The sequence below is a fragment of the Triticum aestivum genome, unplaced genomic scaffold (genome assembly GCF_018294505.1).
Source record: "Triticum aestivum cultivar Chinese Spring unplaced genomic scaffold, IWGSC CS RefSeq v2.1 scaffold145760, whole genome shotgun sequence".
Lineage (NCBI taxonomy): Eukaryota > Viridiplantae > Streptophyta > Magnoliopsida > Poales > Poaceae > Triticum > Triticum aestivum.
The window spans coordinates 1-10,640 of NW_025231843.1; the positions used below are offsets into that span (position 1 = coordinate 1).

At 50.3% G+C, this 10,640-nt stretch overlaps 1 pseudogene; it reads right to left on the reverse strand.

Annotated features, from left to right (window-relative positions):
* Positions 1-1,183: 1,183 nt before the first annotated feature.
* Positions 1,184-6,587, reverse strand: LOC123175856 (hydroxyethylthiazole kinase-like; annotated as a pseudogene).
* Positions 6,588-10,640: the final 4,053 nt, after the last annotated feature.

The window sequence follows — 10,640 nt, forward strand, 5'->3', positions numbered from 1 at the left end:
ATCTGGACCACCCGTGCGCCTGCAAAGCTCAAGATCTTCGCCTGGCTACTGCACCAAAACCGGCTCTGGTGCAACGATAGGTTGCAGCGGCGAGGATGGCCAAACAACTATTTCTGTCAGCTATGCCTCCGCAACCTGGAAAGCTCCGAGCATTTGTTCTGGCATTGCCCCCTCACGAAGGAAACCTGGAATTCTATTGCAACATGGACGTGCTGCCGCGCGCTAAGGCAGGAATCATGGATCGGCAACACAAGCTCCCTGGACAGGTTCAAAGCTATGTCAGATGCAACGCCGCCTGCTCACAGGAAAGCGATCAAGTCTCTTGCAATGCTTGCCCTTTGGCACATATGTCAGGAGAGGAACCACTGCACATTTTAGGGCAAAAGAGGCCAAGGTGGAAGACATTCTCAACGAGATCAGGAGAGGGCTAAGCATCTGGCAACAAGCCGACATCAAGTCAGTTCAGAGCCCCTTCGGGGACCCGTCGGGAGAGTAGGCTAGCGGCTTGTGCCTGGGGGCACTATGTTCTTTCTTCTGACATTCTTCTTCTTACTATCCTTGATCTTCGGATCTCCATCTTTATCGCTTTGTCATCTGCTCCCTGCTTATGATCAATGAAACACCGGCCTTTGCTGGTCTTTAAAAAAAACCATCGATCTTTGGCGAGGAAAGTTTCTTCCATGAGATCCAATGGAGAGACCTCCGATCAAGAGAACTTCCCCACCAGTATTTCCCCATACACGAGGTAATACCTTTGCATACTTTCTTTGTTAACCGAAAGCAGCTCATACTAAAAGTTGGGATGGCCTGAACTACTGATTTCAGCAATGTCTCGCGCCCAGCACATGCTTTCTTCTCTGACCAACCCTGAATTTTGCTACGAGCCCTCTCGCCGATGTGATCAAAGGTCCCACTTGTGATCCTCCCAACAGCAGTTGGAAGCCCAAGATATCTATCACTGAAAGCTTCAACAAGTATACCCAACCTTTGCTTCATGATCTGTATGTTATTTCTTGGCGTATTAGGACTGAAGAAAACTGCACTTTTCTCCCTATTAACTCTCTGTCCGAACAAGCAGCATAGATTTGCAAGATTTAGCCTGTCCGCACTTTCAACCTTTGCACTAATGAAAATAAGGCTATCATCGGCAAACAAAAGGTGACTAACCCATGGTGAGCTAGGAGAAACCCAAATACCACTGTCAATATAAGCACCACCGTAATAATTCAGTAGTGAGGTCAGTCCCTCGACACACAATAGGAACAAAAACGGTGACACGGGATCCCCTTGCCGCAGCCCCGAGACGGAGTAAAATACGGAAGTAGCTCGCCATTCACACGAACTGAGAATCTGACCGAAGACACACATTCATGATCAGTCTGACAAAGTTGATGCTAAAGCCTAGTTTCAACATAATTGCCTGAAGATAATGCCATTCCACTCGATCATAGGCTTTCATCATGTCTAATTTCACCGCACACGAATAGTATTTTCCTTTCTTCCTTCTTCTCATTGCATGAACACTTTCGAACGCAACTACAACATTATCTATTATAAGGCGCCCGGGAACAAACGCACTTTGCTCCTCACCAACAATAATATCCATCCAATCCTTGAGCCTATTTGTAATCATTTTTTCTGCAATCTTAAATGGAACAGGACACAAGGATATGGGACGATATTATGAAATAGTCTGGGTTACGAACCTTAGGAATTAGCGTGATAGAAGTGTTGTTAAACTCCGCGGGCAATTCACCACCATTAACAAAGTCCAACACAGCTGGCACCAGATCATCCTCAATAATGTTCTAGTGTCGCTGAAAGAAACCCGTTGTAAACCCGTCCATGCCAGGAGCTTTTGAGGGAGCCATTTGAAACAGTGCTGCTCGAACTTCTTCTCTGACGAAGGGTTTATCAATCAAGGTATTCATTTCCGGAGTTACGCGCTCTGGAACATACTGCAGCAAGCCATTCATGTCATTGTAACCTTGTGACAAACAGAGAGCTTCATAGAATGCCTGCACTTCACTTTTATCCCCCTCGGGATTCTCACACACCGATCCATCCGCTCTATTAAGATTTGAGATGTGGTTCAATCTTTTCCGCATGGATGCTTGTGCATGAAAATATCCCGAGTTTCGATCACCTTCTCGTAACCAAGGAACACGTGACCTCTGCCTTATCCACGTTTCCTCCTGCTTGAGAGCTTCTCGGAGTTTCTTGACAGTAGCCAATTCCTCCTCCGTGGGTCCTCGGTCGACTGACAATCGCCGTATTTTTTCCAACTTGGCCTATATGCACTTAGTAGTTAGTACAGCCCGGATGGATGGTCACCGGATGATTTATTGATGGGGTGATGTACACATGGACGACAACTGCCAATCCGATCCGATATGCTTCATGGTTTTCCAGGACCCTGCAGATCACCCCAGACTGTATATTTCCTAAACACTGGTAGCCACGGTAAACATGTCCTGGTTACGGCACTAGGGCAATTTTGACCCCTGATGTGACGATCTGCTCGTCGAGCTGGTAGAGAGCATCGATGAGGTGCATCCTGAGAGAGGCAGGTCCTTTGGCCGACTCCATCCCGATCTCTCCAGCGAGTCCGATGACAGCAAGAGCACACGCTGCTGCGGCCAGAGCATCGGAAGGATCCGCCCCAACAAAAGCCGCTAAGAGTGGTCATGGCACACCCTGTCGCCGTGATCTTTGCATCATAGCCACACCATTGCTCGTGCTGAAGACCTGCTCACCATCCGTGATGAAATCAACGGCTCCAGATACTGCAATGACGGCCCTACTGGACCGTGCCAGTGCCTTCGCGGCTTGCAGGGCCTCCCCTGAGTCATGTGAACTGTCCACACCCTGCAGTTGGCCACAAGTATTAGTGCCCTTACCAGCGAGATGGAATATACACTGTAAGCGGTAATAGGCTCGGTATATGCGAGTTGCTCATCCTCAAATAACAGGGAGATAGGGCAATCAGGCAATCCTCCTGGAATCCATGCAAAGAAACATTACTAACGCAAGCAGACTAAAATTTCTTCAAAGATAGGATAATGTCTGGAGTGCATCGCCCTGATAAATTGTTTTCCATTTTCGTCGCAGGGCATGCCAGCATGGCAAAATCGCTTTCCCAGTCTCGATTTATGGAGCAAACTATATGGTAGTGGATTAATCAGTTTAGTATGTCAGGGGGGTGAAGTAATCTGATTAGGATAGGTCCAGGAGTTTATGTGGATGTTTAACCTTATGTGGACACGTTTTTCTGCCATTCTCATGTTCTGCACTTGTGGCACAAGGTAACTTCAACACGTTTGGACCTAAGCTTCAGCGCTACTATTCACAGCTTTGGTAGCTAGAGCTCTCGGACGGAGGGAAATAAATTTTCTCACAGATTGCAAAACCTTGGATATTGCTACTGAAGCCAAAAGATCTTCTCTCTAATCCTGGTCACTGGAGCATCAGGCCTATCCTTGCTGACTTCTTTCTAGTTTCTACAGCCTTGAGGAACTCTGAAGTCACTCACATCCCTACAATTGCTAAGAGGGCTTTCACAAATCAATCTTCTCATAGATGTGATTTCCTTTTAGCAAAGGCTCAAGATGTAACTCCACAATGGCCGTTGAGCCATCAAACTCCCCAAGGGGAAGCTGATGTCTGACAAACACACACGCACAGGTTTGGACCTTACAGGTTGTATCAGACTGCTTATTTGAGCTTTCAATTAAAGCTATGTTAAACTGAAATTAGCCACAAGAAAAAGGAAGGTAAAGGCCATTAATTCTAGTAGAGAAGGTAGGTTGAAACGTAGTGAGGAGAATGTTCAGATGTCGTATTTTCCTTCGCTTCATTTTATCCAGTTAACTATTGATCTCCTCTCATCAATTCTATTGAACGGAATCTTTTTTGACCCTAAAATAACCGAAGGCCCTGTTTATCCTACAGTTGCACACGGCAATTTGACAGTCGATCATCTTATTTAGTCAAGATCTGGTGTCAGTCACCGCTAGGATTGCAAATTGAGAAAGAAGAGATTTCCGCGCTAGCAATGAAGGTAGGGCAAGAGGAGGTACCTTGAAGGAGGAGTTATCTGAGCTGGAGGCGAGGGCAAGGATCTCAGACGCGTTGCCCCTGACGACGGTGGGGCAGAGTTTATTTTTCTTAGGAAAATACTTCAGCTGAGCCGTGGAGAACTGGAGATGGTATCAGTATTTCTCTTGGTAGTTCACCTTTTGGAGCCACGGAGAACTTGTATCCAAACCTGGTAACTCCTTGACCCTCGTAACTTGAAGTAGTCAGAGGAAAAAGCTCTTGATGGTAGCAAGAAAATTCACGGCATATATAGCTTACATGGAAGATTACAAGTTTGAGCATCAACTGAACACATGAGAACTGTGACTAATAACTGCACACTTGATGTGAACTTATATAATGTACTCACCATGGAATATGGGAAACAAAATTCAGAAGCAAAACTGCAGCATGACGAGCCAGTTAGCTTCCTTTCCAAAGTTTCCTCCTGGGGCAGCGGGGGCCTTAAATCATTAATTTCATAGGCATAGGGGGATCAAAGCGTTTGAACAGACTAGCCGTTCGACCATCTCAAAGCCATTTAAGCACAAACACCTTATTTCGACTGGCTTATTTTATGAACATCATTCTCAGTGTAGATGACATCACAATTCACAACTGTGTACGTACTTACTATAGCCCGGATGGTCACCGGATTATTGGTGGGGGGTGGTACACATGGACGAGTGACAGCCAATCTGATACGATCCGCTTCATGGTTTTCCAAGCACCAAGGAGGCAAAACGACCCTGCAGATTACTCCAGACTCTGTATCTCCTACAACACTGATAGCCAGGGCACACATGCATTACGACAGCAGCGCAATTTTTACTCCAGATGTGACGGTCTACTCGTCGAGACCGTAGAGAGCATCGATGAGATGCATCCTGAGAGAGGCAGGTCCCTTCACTGACTCCATCCCTATCTCTCCAGCAAGTCCAAAGATGGCGAGCGCACATGCCGCTGCGGCTAGAGCATCGGAAGGATCCGCCCCGACAAAAGCCGCTATAAGAGCAGTCACAGCACACCCTGTCGCCGTGATCTTCTGCATCATTGCCACACCATTGCTAGCACTGATGACCTGCTCACCATCCGTGATGAAATCAACTGCTCCAGATACTGCGACTACTGCCCCGCTGGACCGTGCCAATGCTTTCGCGGCTTGCAGGGCCTCCCCTGAGTCATGTGAACTGTCCACACCCTGCAGTTGGCCACAAGTATTACTACCAATAGAAGCAAGATGGAATATACTCCCTCCGTAAACTAATATAAGAGCGTTTAGATCACTACTTTAGTAATCTAAGTAGTGATCTAACCGCTCTTACATTAGTTTACAGAGGGAGTATATTGTAAGCGGCAATAGGCTTGGTATGCACATTGCTCATCTTCAAATAACAGGGAGATAGTGCAGTCAGCCAATTGTCCTGGAATGCATAATAGCACCACTACCGCAAGCAGTCTAAAATTTCTTCAGAGACAGGGTAATGACTGTAGTGCATCGCCCTGATAAATTGTACTGCCATTAGTCGCTTATCTCTCAACCTACTTATTGCTGTGGGAAAAGTGCTGTGGAAGGAGGGGCACGCTAAGGCAATTAGTCACTTTGTTGTCCCTTTCCTTTGTGTTTCTTCCATAGTACTGTCCTTCTCTGTTTTCTGCACTTATGGTACAAGGTAATTTCCGCACGTGTGAACCTTACAGGTTGTGTGTCGAACTGCTTGTTTTAGCATTCACAGTTTCACTTAAAGCTAAGCTATGGTTTTTCTTTTAAATCTGAAATTAGCCACAAGATTACATGGACAGCATATTTCCAGCAAGCCAATTTGAATGACCCCAAATGAGCTGAAGAATCAATCGTCGTGTACCAGGAGCACGTGGATTAAATCAGTTTATAACATTGCAGTTTCACAATCGATCACCCCTAGGATTGGATTGGATTGGAAATTAACAATGAGTTACTAATAGGATTGGATTTAGTTCAGGTACCTTGAAGGAGGAGTTATCTGAGCTCGAGGCGAGGGCGAGGATCTCGGACGCGTTGCCCCTGACGACGGCGGGGCGGAGCGCGAGAGGAGCTGGAGGCAGGCCTCCATCCGGAAGCCGGAGGCGGCGGCGGCGACGGGGTCGAGCACCCAGGGGCGGCCGGCGGAGGCGGCGGCGCGCATGGAGGGGAGCCAGTCCTCCGAGAGCGTTCCGACGTTGATGTAGACTGCGTCGCAGCGTGGGGTGAAGTCGGGGATCTCGCGGAGGCTGTGGAGCATGGCGGGGGAGGCGCCGGCGGCGGTGAGGGCGTTGGCGGCGATGTCCATGGAGACGAGGTTGGTGATGCACTGAACTAGCGGCGCCCGCTCGCGGACGGCCGACAGCAGCGCCCACGCGCGGCGGGCCCACCACGCCTCCGTCCTCTCCTCGTCCATGCCGACGGCCTACGGGCGGTGACGCTCGCCGTGGGTGGGGGATTGATTTGGTTATGCGGCGGGGTTGGCGGCGCACGGGGCTTCCAGCCAAGCCAGCGGTGTAGAGGGAGGAAGCGAGCCGACGAATGGACGAATGGATATTTCAGTTTGGCCACTTACCTTTTTTTTAACCTAAAGTTGCATTTTCTGAATCGACTCTTGACTTGAGGAAATCTTATTAGTCGGCTTGCAATTAGTAAACTCTAATGATAAGTGACATACGGATGGCAATTTCAGTCACACAAGGATGGCAATTTTCAATGACACATGATAAGTTTCTGTTAAAAAATAAACTGAAGCATGAAAGTCACTAAACTTGCCGTTGAAAACGTTCGTAGTTGCCATGGGTGGGCGCGAGGAGGAAGAAAACAAACGTCTGTTTGACCCACCCGTCCTACATGGCAAGTGGGAAGAGAGAAAATCACTTGCACCTAGCCATTTTTCCATAAAAATTTGAATTAGGATGAAACTTATCCAGTTTGAGACTTGAAGGACCGAAAATCTCTCAAAGTTATTGAGGGGCCAAATGTATTTTTTTTCATGAATTTGAGGGTTCATTACCTTGAAAAGTTGTCCTTATGAGCAGAAAAATCATGAAAGGTAAAATAAAATACAATGAGGTCCTTCGAGTTTGCCGCGGCTCACCTTATATCCTTCATGCCACCAGAAGAGGGAGTGAAGAGGTAGGACATATATGTGGAGGAAACTTTCTCCTCAATGTCGTCGCAGTAGTCATTCAACACATACGGTATTCCTTTTAGGGCTTGTTTGGATTACCGTTTCAGTCTCAGATACACCTGTAAAAAATACAGGTCGCTGCTCGTCGTTTCATTTCCGGGTGGAGATCTGCTCATGGCCGGTAAAATACACGTGTAGAATAAATACACTTGTATCAAAATACACCACATCCAAGCGCGACCTTAGTCTAGTGAAATGTAATGCCCCGACCATAGTAACCGGTTCTCGGCCGTTATGTTTGGTGGTATCTAGACTGTCACACAGACCAATACTAGTCTTTTCTATTCACTTTATCCTCGCTCGTGCGCACCTGGGACCAACTTCCCAGTCGGTCACTCATCCTATAATCGCTTCAAGCCAAGCACGCTTAACTTTGGAGTTCTTTTCAAATGGAGTTCTGAAAAAAGGAATTTCTTATTGATATGAGTAGTCTATCATTCCTATTAAGCCAGGCTCTGACACGAAAAGTGCAATACACACTTTTTCAAGCACTTGCACTTTTATAGAAACATGCAAAGCTATTTTTAACTTACAGTTGCAAAATCAAATGGCAAATTTCTCCCTACACCTAAGGTGTGTCTAGTGAGCTTCATGGACCCGTTCCCTTGCCAGAAAATCCTCTCCCAAGTACATCTCTCCCTCAAAGTTGGTCAGCACCCTTCTGTATCTTCTAAGGGCATCTCCAGCCGCGCCCCAGGAAGGCCTCCCCAGGCGAATTTTTCGCGCCGACATCGAAAAACGGCCCAGTTGCGCCCCCAGGAACCCGATTTTCGCCGGCTTGGGCCGAAAACAGCGCCGGCGGATCCAGCCCGAACCCGGCGCGCTGGGGGGCGCCCGGGGGCGCCGGGGCGAGCTGTTTTGGCGCGAAAAAGATGCGGGCCAGCCGCGTCAGCGACTCGGCGCCTCGTCTTCCCCCAACGGCCTCGGTTCCCGCGGGGAATCAATGGCAAGGCTGCCGCCGGTCAGCCTTGCCATCGATTCCTCACGGGTGGCGCTTCACGGGACGGCGCGCCGACGCCTCCCCTCCCTCGCACGCGTACACACGGGCGCGGGCCGGCTATAAAAGCCGGCGGCCTCCACTCGCCTGTGCCCACACCAGCCCCGCCCCTCGCCGCCGTCCAGCCCCTCCCTCTCCCTGCCTCTCCCGAGCGCCGCCGCCCAGCCCCTCCCTCTACCTCTCCCGAGCCCGCCCAGCCCCGCCGTCGCCATGGCAGAATGATTCCCCGGAGACGAGGCAGCGGCCAACGGCTTCGGCCGCCGTTCGCTCTGCGAACAGGAGTCCTGGCTCCTGTTCCAGGCGAACATCCCGGCGCCGCCGGACATGCGCGCCGGGCCAACGGGGTGGAGACTCAGCGCCGGGGGAGTGCCCATTCCCCCGTTGCCCGACGCCGTGGCGAAGCCGAGGTACTTCGCCGAGGAGGTCGAGATCGTGCACGCGTCCCTCACCGACGCCCAACTCGCCCTCCCCCAGTACGCCGCCGACAACCACGCGGCCTGGGCGGCGTATTTCGAGCGCCGCCAGCAGCAACGATTGGCGTCCACCAACGGCGCGCCGGTGGTCAGCGGCCGACAGAACAGCAAGGGGCGCCGTCTGTGGTGGGGCGTCCCCGGCCGCACACTCGAGGGCGTGCTCACGTACCTTGAGGGTGGCAACGACCCGCCGTTGGCGTACCCCCCGGCGAGGGTGGCCGCCCCGGCGCAGCACCGACGCGTCGGGCCATGGGAGCCAAGGAGGTTCGGCGCTTCCTCTTCTTCCTCCTCATCACGCTCCTCTTCACATTCCTCCGGCTCTCCGGCGCTGCTCAGCGTCCGCTCGGCCGGCGCACTAGCAGCGCCGGCATCATCATCAACGAGGGCGGCCGGCGCGCCTCGTCCTCGTCGGCTCCTCCGCGCTTCGTCAAGCCAAAGATGGAGCCGGGGCTGGCGCCGGTGAAGACGGAGTCGGGGCTGGCGCCGGTGAAGGCGGAGTTCGACGACGACGACGCGACCCTCGAATGGGCGCGCCAGGACTCCATTGCGATGGAGAAGGCGCGTCGGGAGAAGGAGAAGGAGCGTCAGCGCGCCGCCCTACGCCGCTTCGAGGAGCGTCGACGCGGCCGCGAGGAAGGCGGGGTCGTCGTCTTATGCGACAGCGACGGTGACGAAGACGCGCCGCCGCCTGTTCGCCAAGGCGACGCCGGGCAGGGGTCCAGCAGGGGCACCCGCATCAAGGAGGAGAAGGCCGACGAGGACGATGTCGGCGACGAATTCAGCCCTTTTCTTTTTTTATATTAGGTTAATGTAATGTTTGGATGAATTTCGTCGAAACTTGCCATGTTTGGCCAAAATTTAACTAGTTTTTATCATAACTTCGCCGAATGTTTTTTTTAAATACGCGCCTGGGGGACGGCCCTAGGGGCCGACGGCTGGGGACCGACTCGCCCCCAGGGCCATTTTTTCCGCCGGCTCACCCCCAGGCGACGCTTTTAGACCCCCTGAGGGGCCAACGGCCGGAGATTCCCTAAGCTATAACTAGACCTAGATCTAGCACCGACAATCGTTCACATCCGACTCAACACAACGTTACTAGATAGATATTCCACCGCTCCCTCCTTCATCTCGCTCTTCATCTATTTCATTTGTTACTCATGTTACCTCTATCTAATCCATTGCACAACGGTCCTGGATTTGTTGGTATGATCTGGTAAGTGTTAACTCATCTCTCTTTGGGTTCTTCATTGTTGAGTGATTCTCGTAATGTTATGTCATATTGCAGTGCTCTCGCATTTCGGCAGGCGGGAATAGGGCATTTGATTTGCAATCTGTTCCGTCCTGAAATCCAAAATAACCTTGGGCTTGCAACAATGGTGACCACATCCATCAAAGTTCTTCCATCGAACAAAAAGAGGAAGAAGGACCCTAATTTCCTAACAACCTCTCCGGTCCTTCCGGCCACAACGACTGCAGGTTGATCCTCTCTTTTGCATGAGCTCATCCACATCATCATTGAGTCTTCATTAGCCACCAAGAACAACTTCCAAATGGATTTGTGCTCTTGTCCAACAATTAGCACTCTGCCAAAGACAACCCAATTGCCATTCATCCCACTCTAGTGGATCATCCTCAATGAGGTCTTCTAGAGCAACACATGCCACCTCTTGATCAATGATACGTCTCCATCGTATCTACTTTTCCAAACACTTTTGCCTTTGTTTTGGACTCTAACTTGCATGATTTGAATGGGACTAACCCGGACTAACGTTGTTTTCAGCAGAATTGCCATGGTGTTATTTTTCTGCAAAAATAAAAGTTCTCGGAATGACCTGAAACTTCACGGAGAGTATTTTTGGAATTAATAAAAAATACTGGCGAAAGAATCAAGGCCAGGGG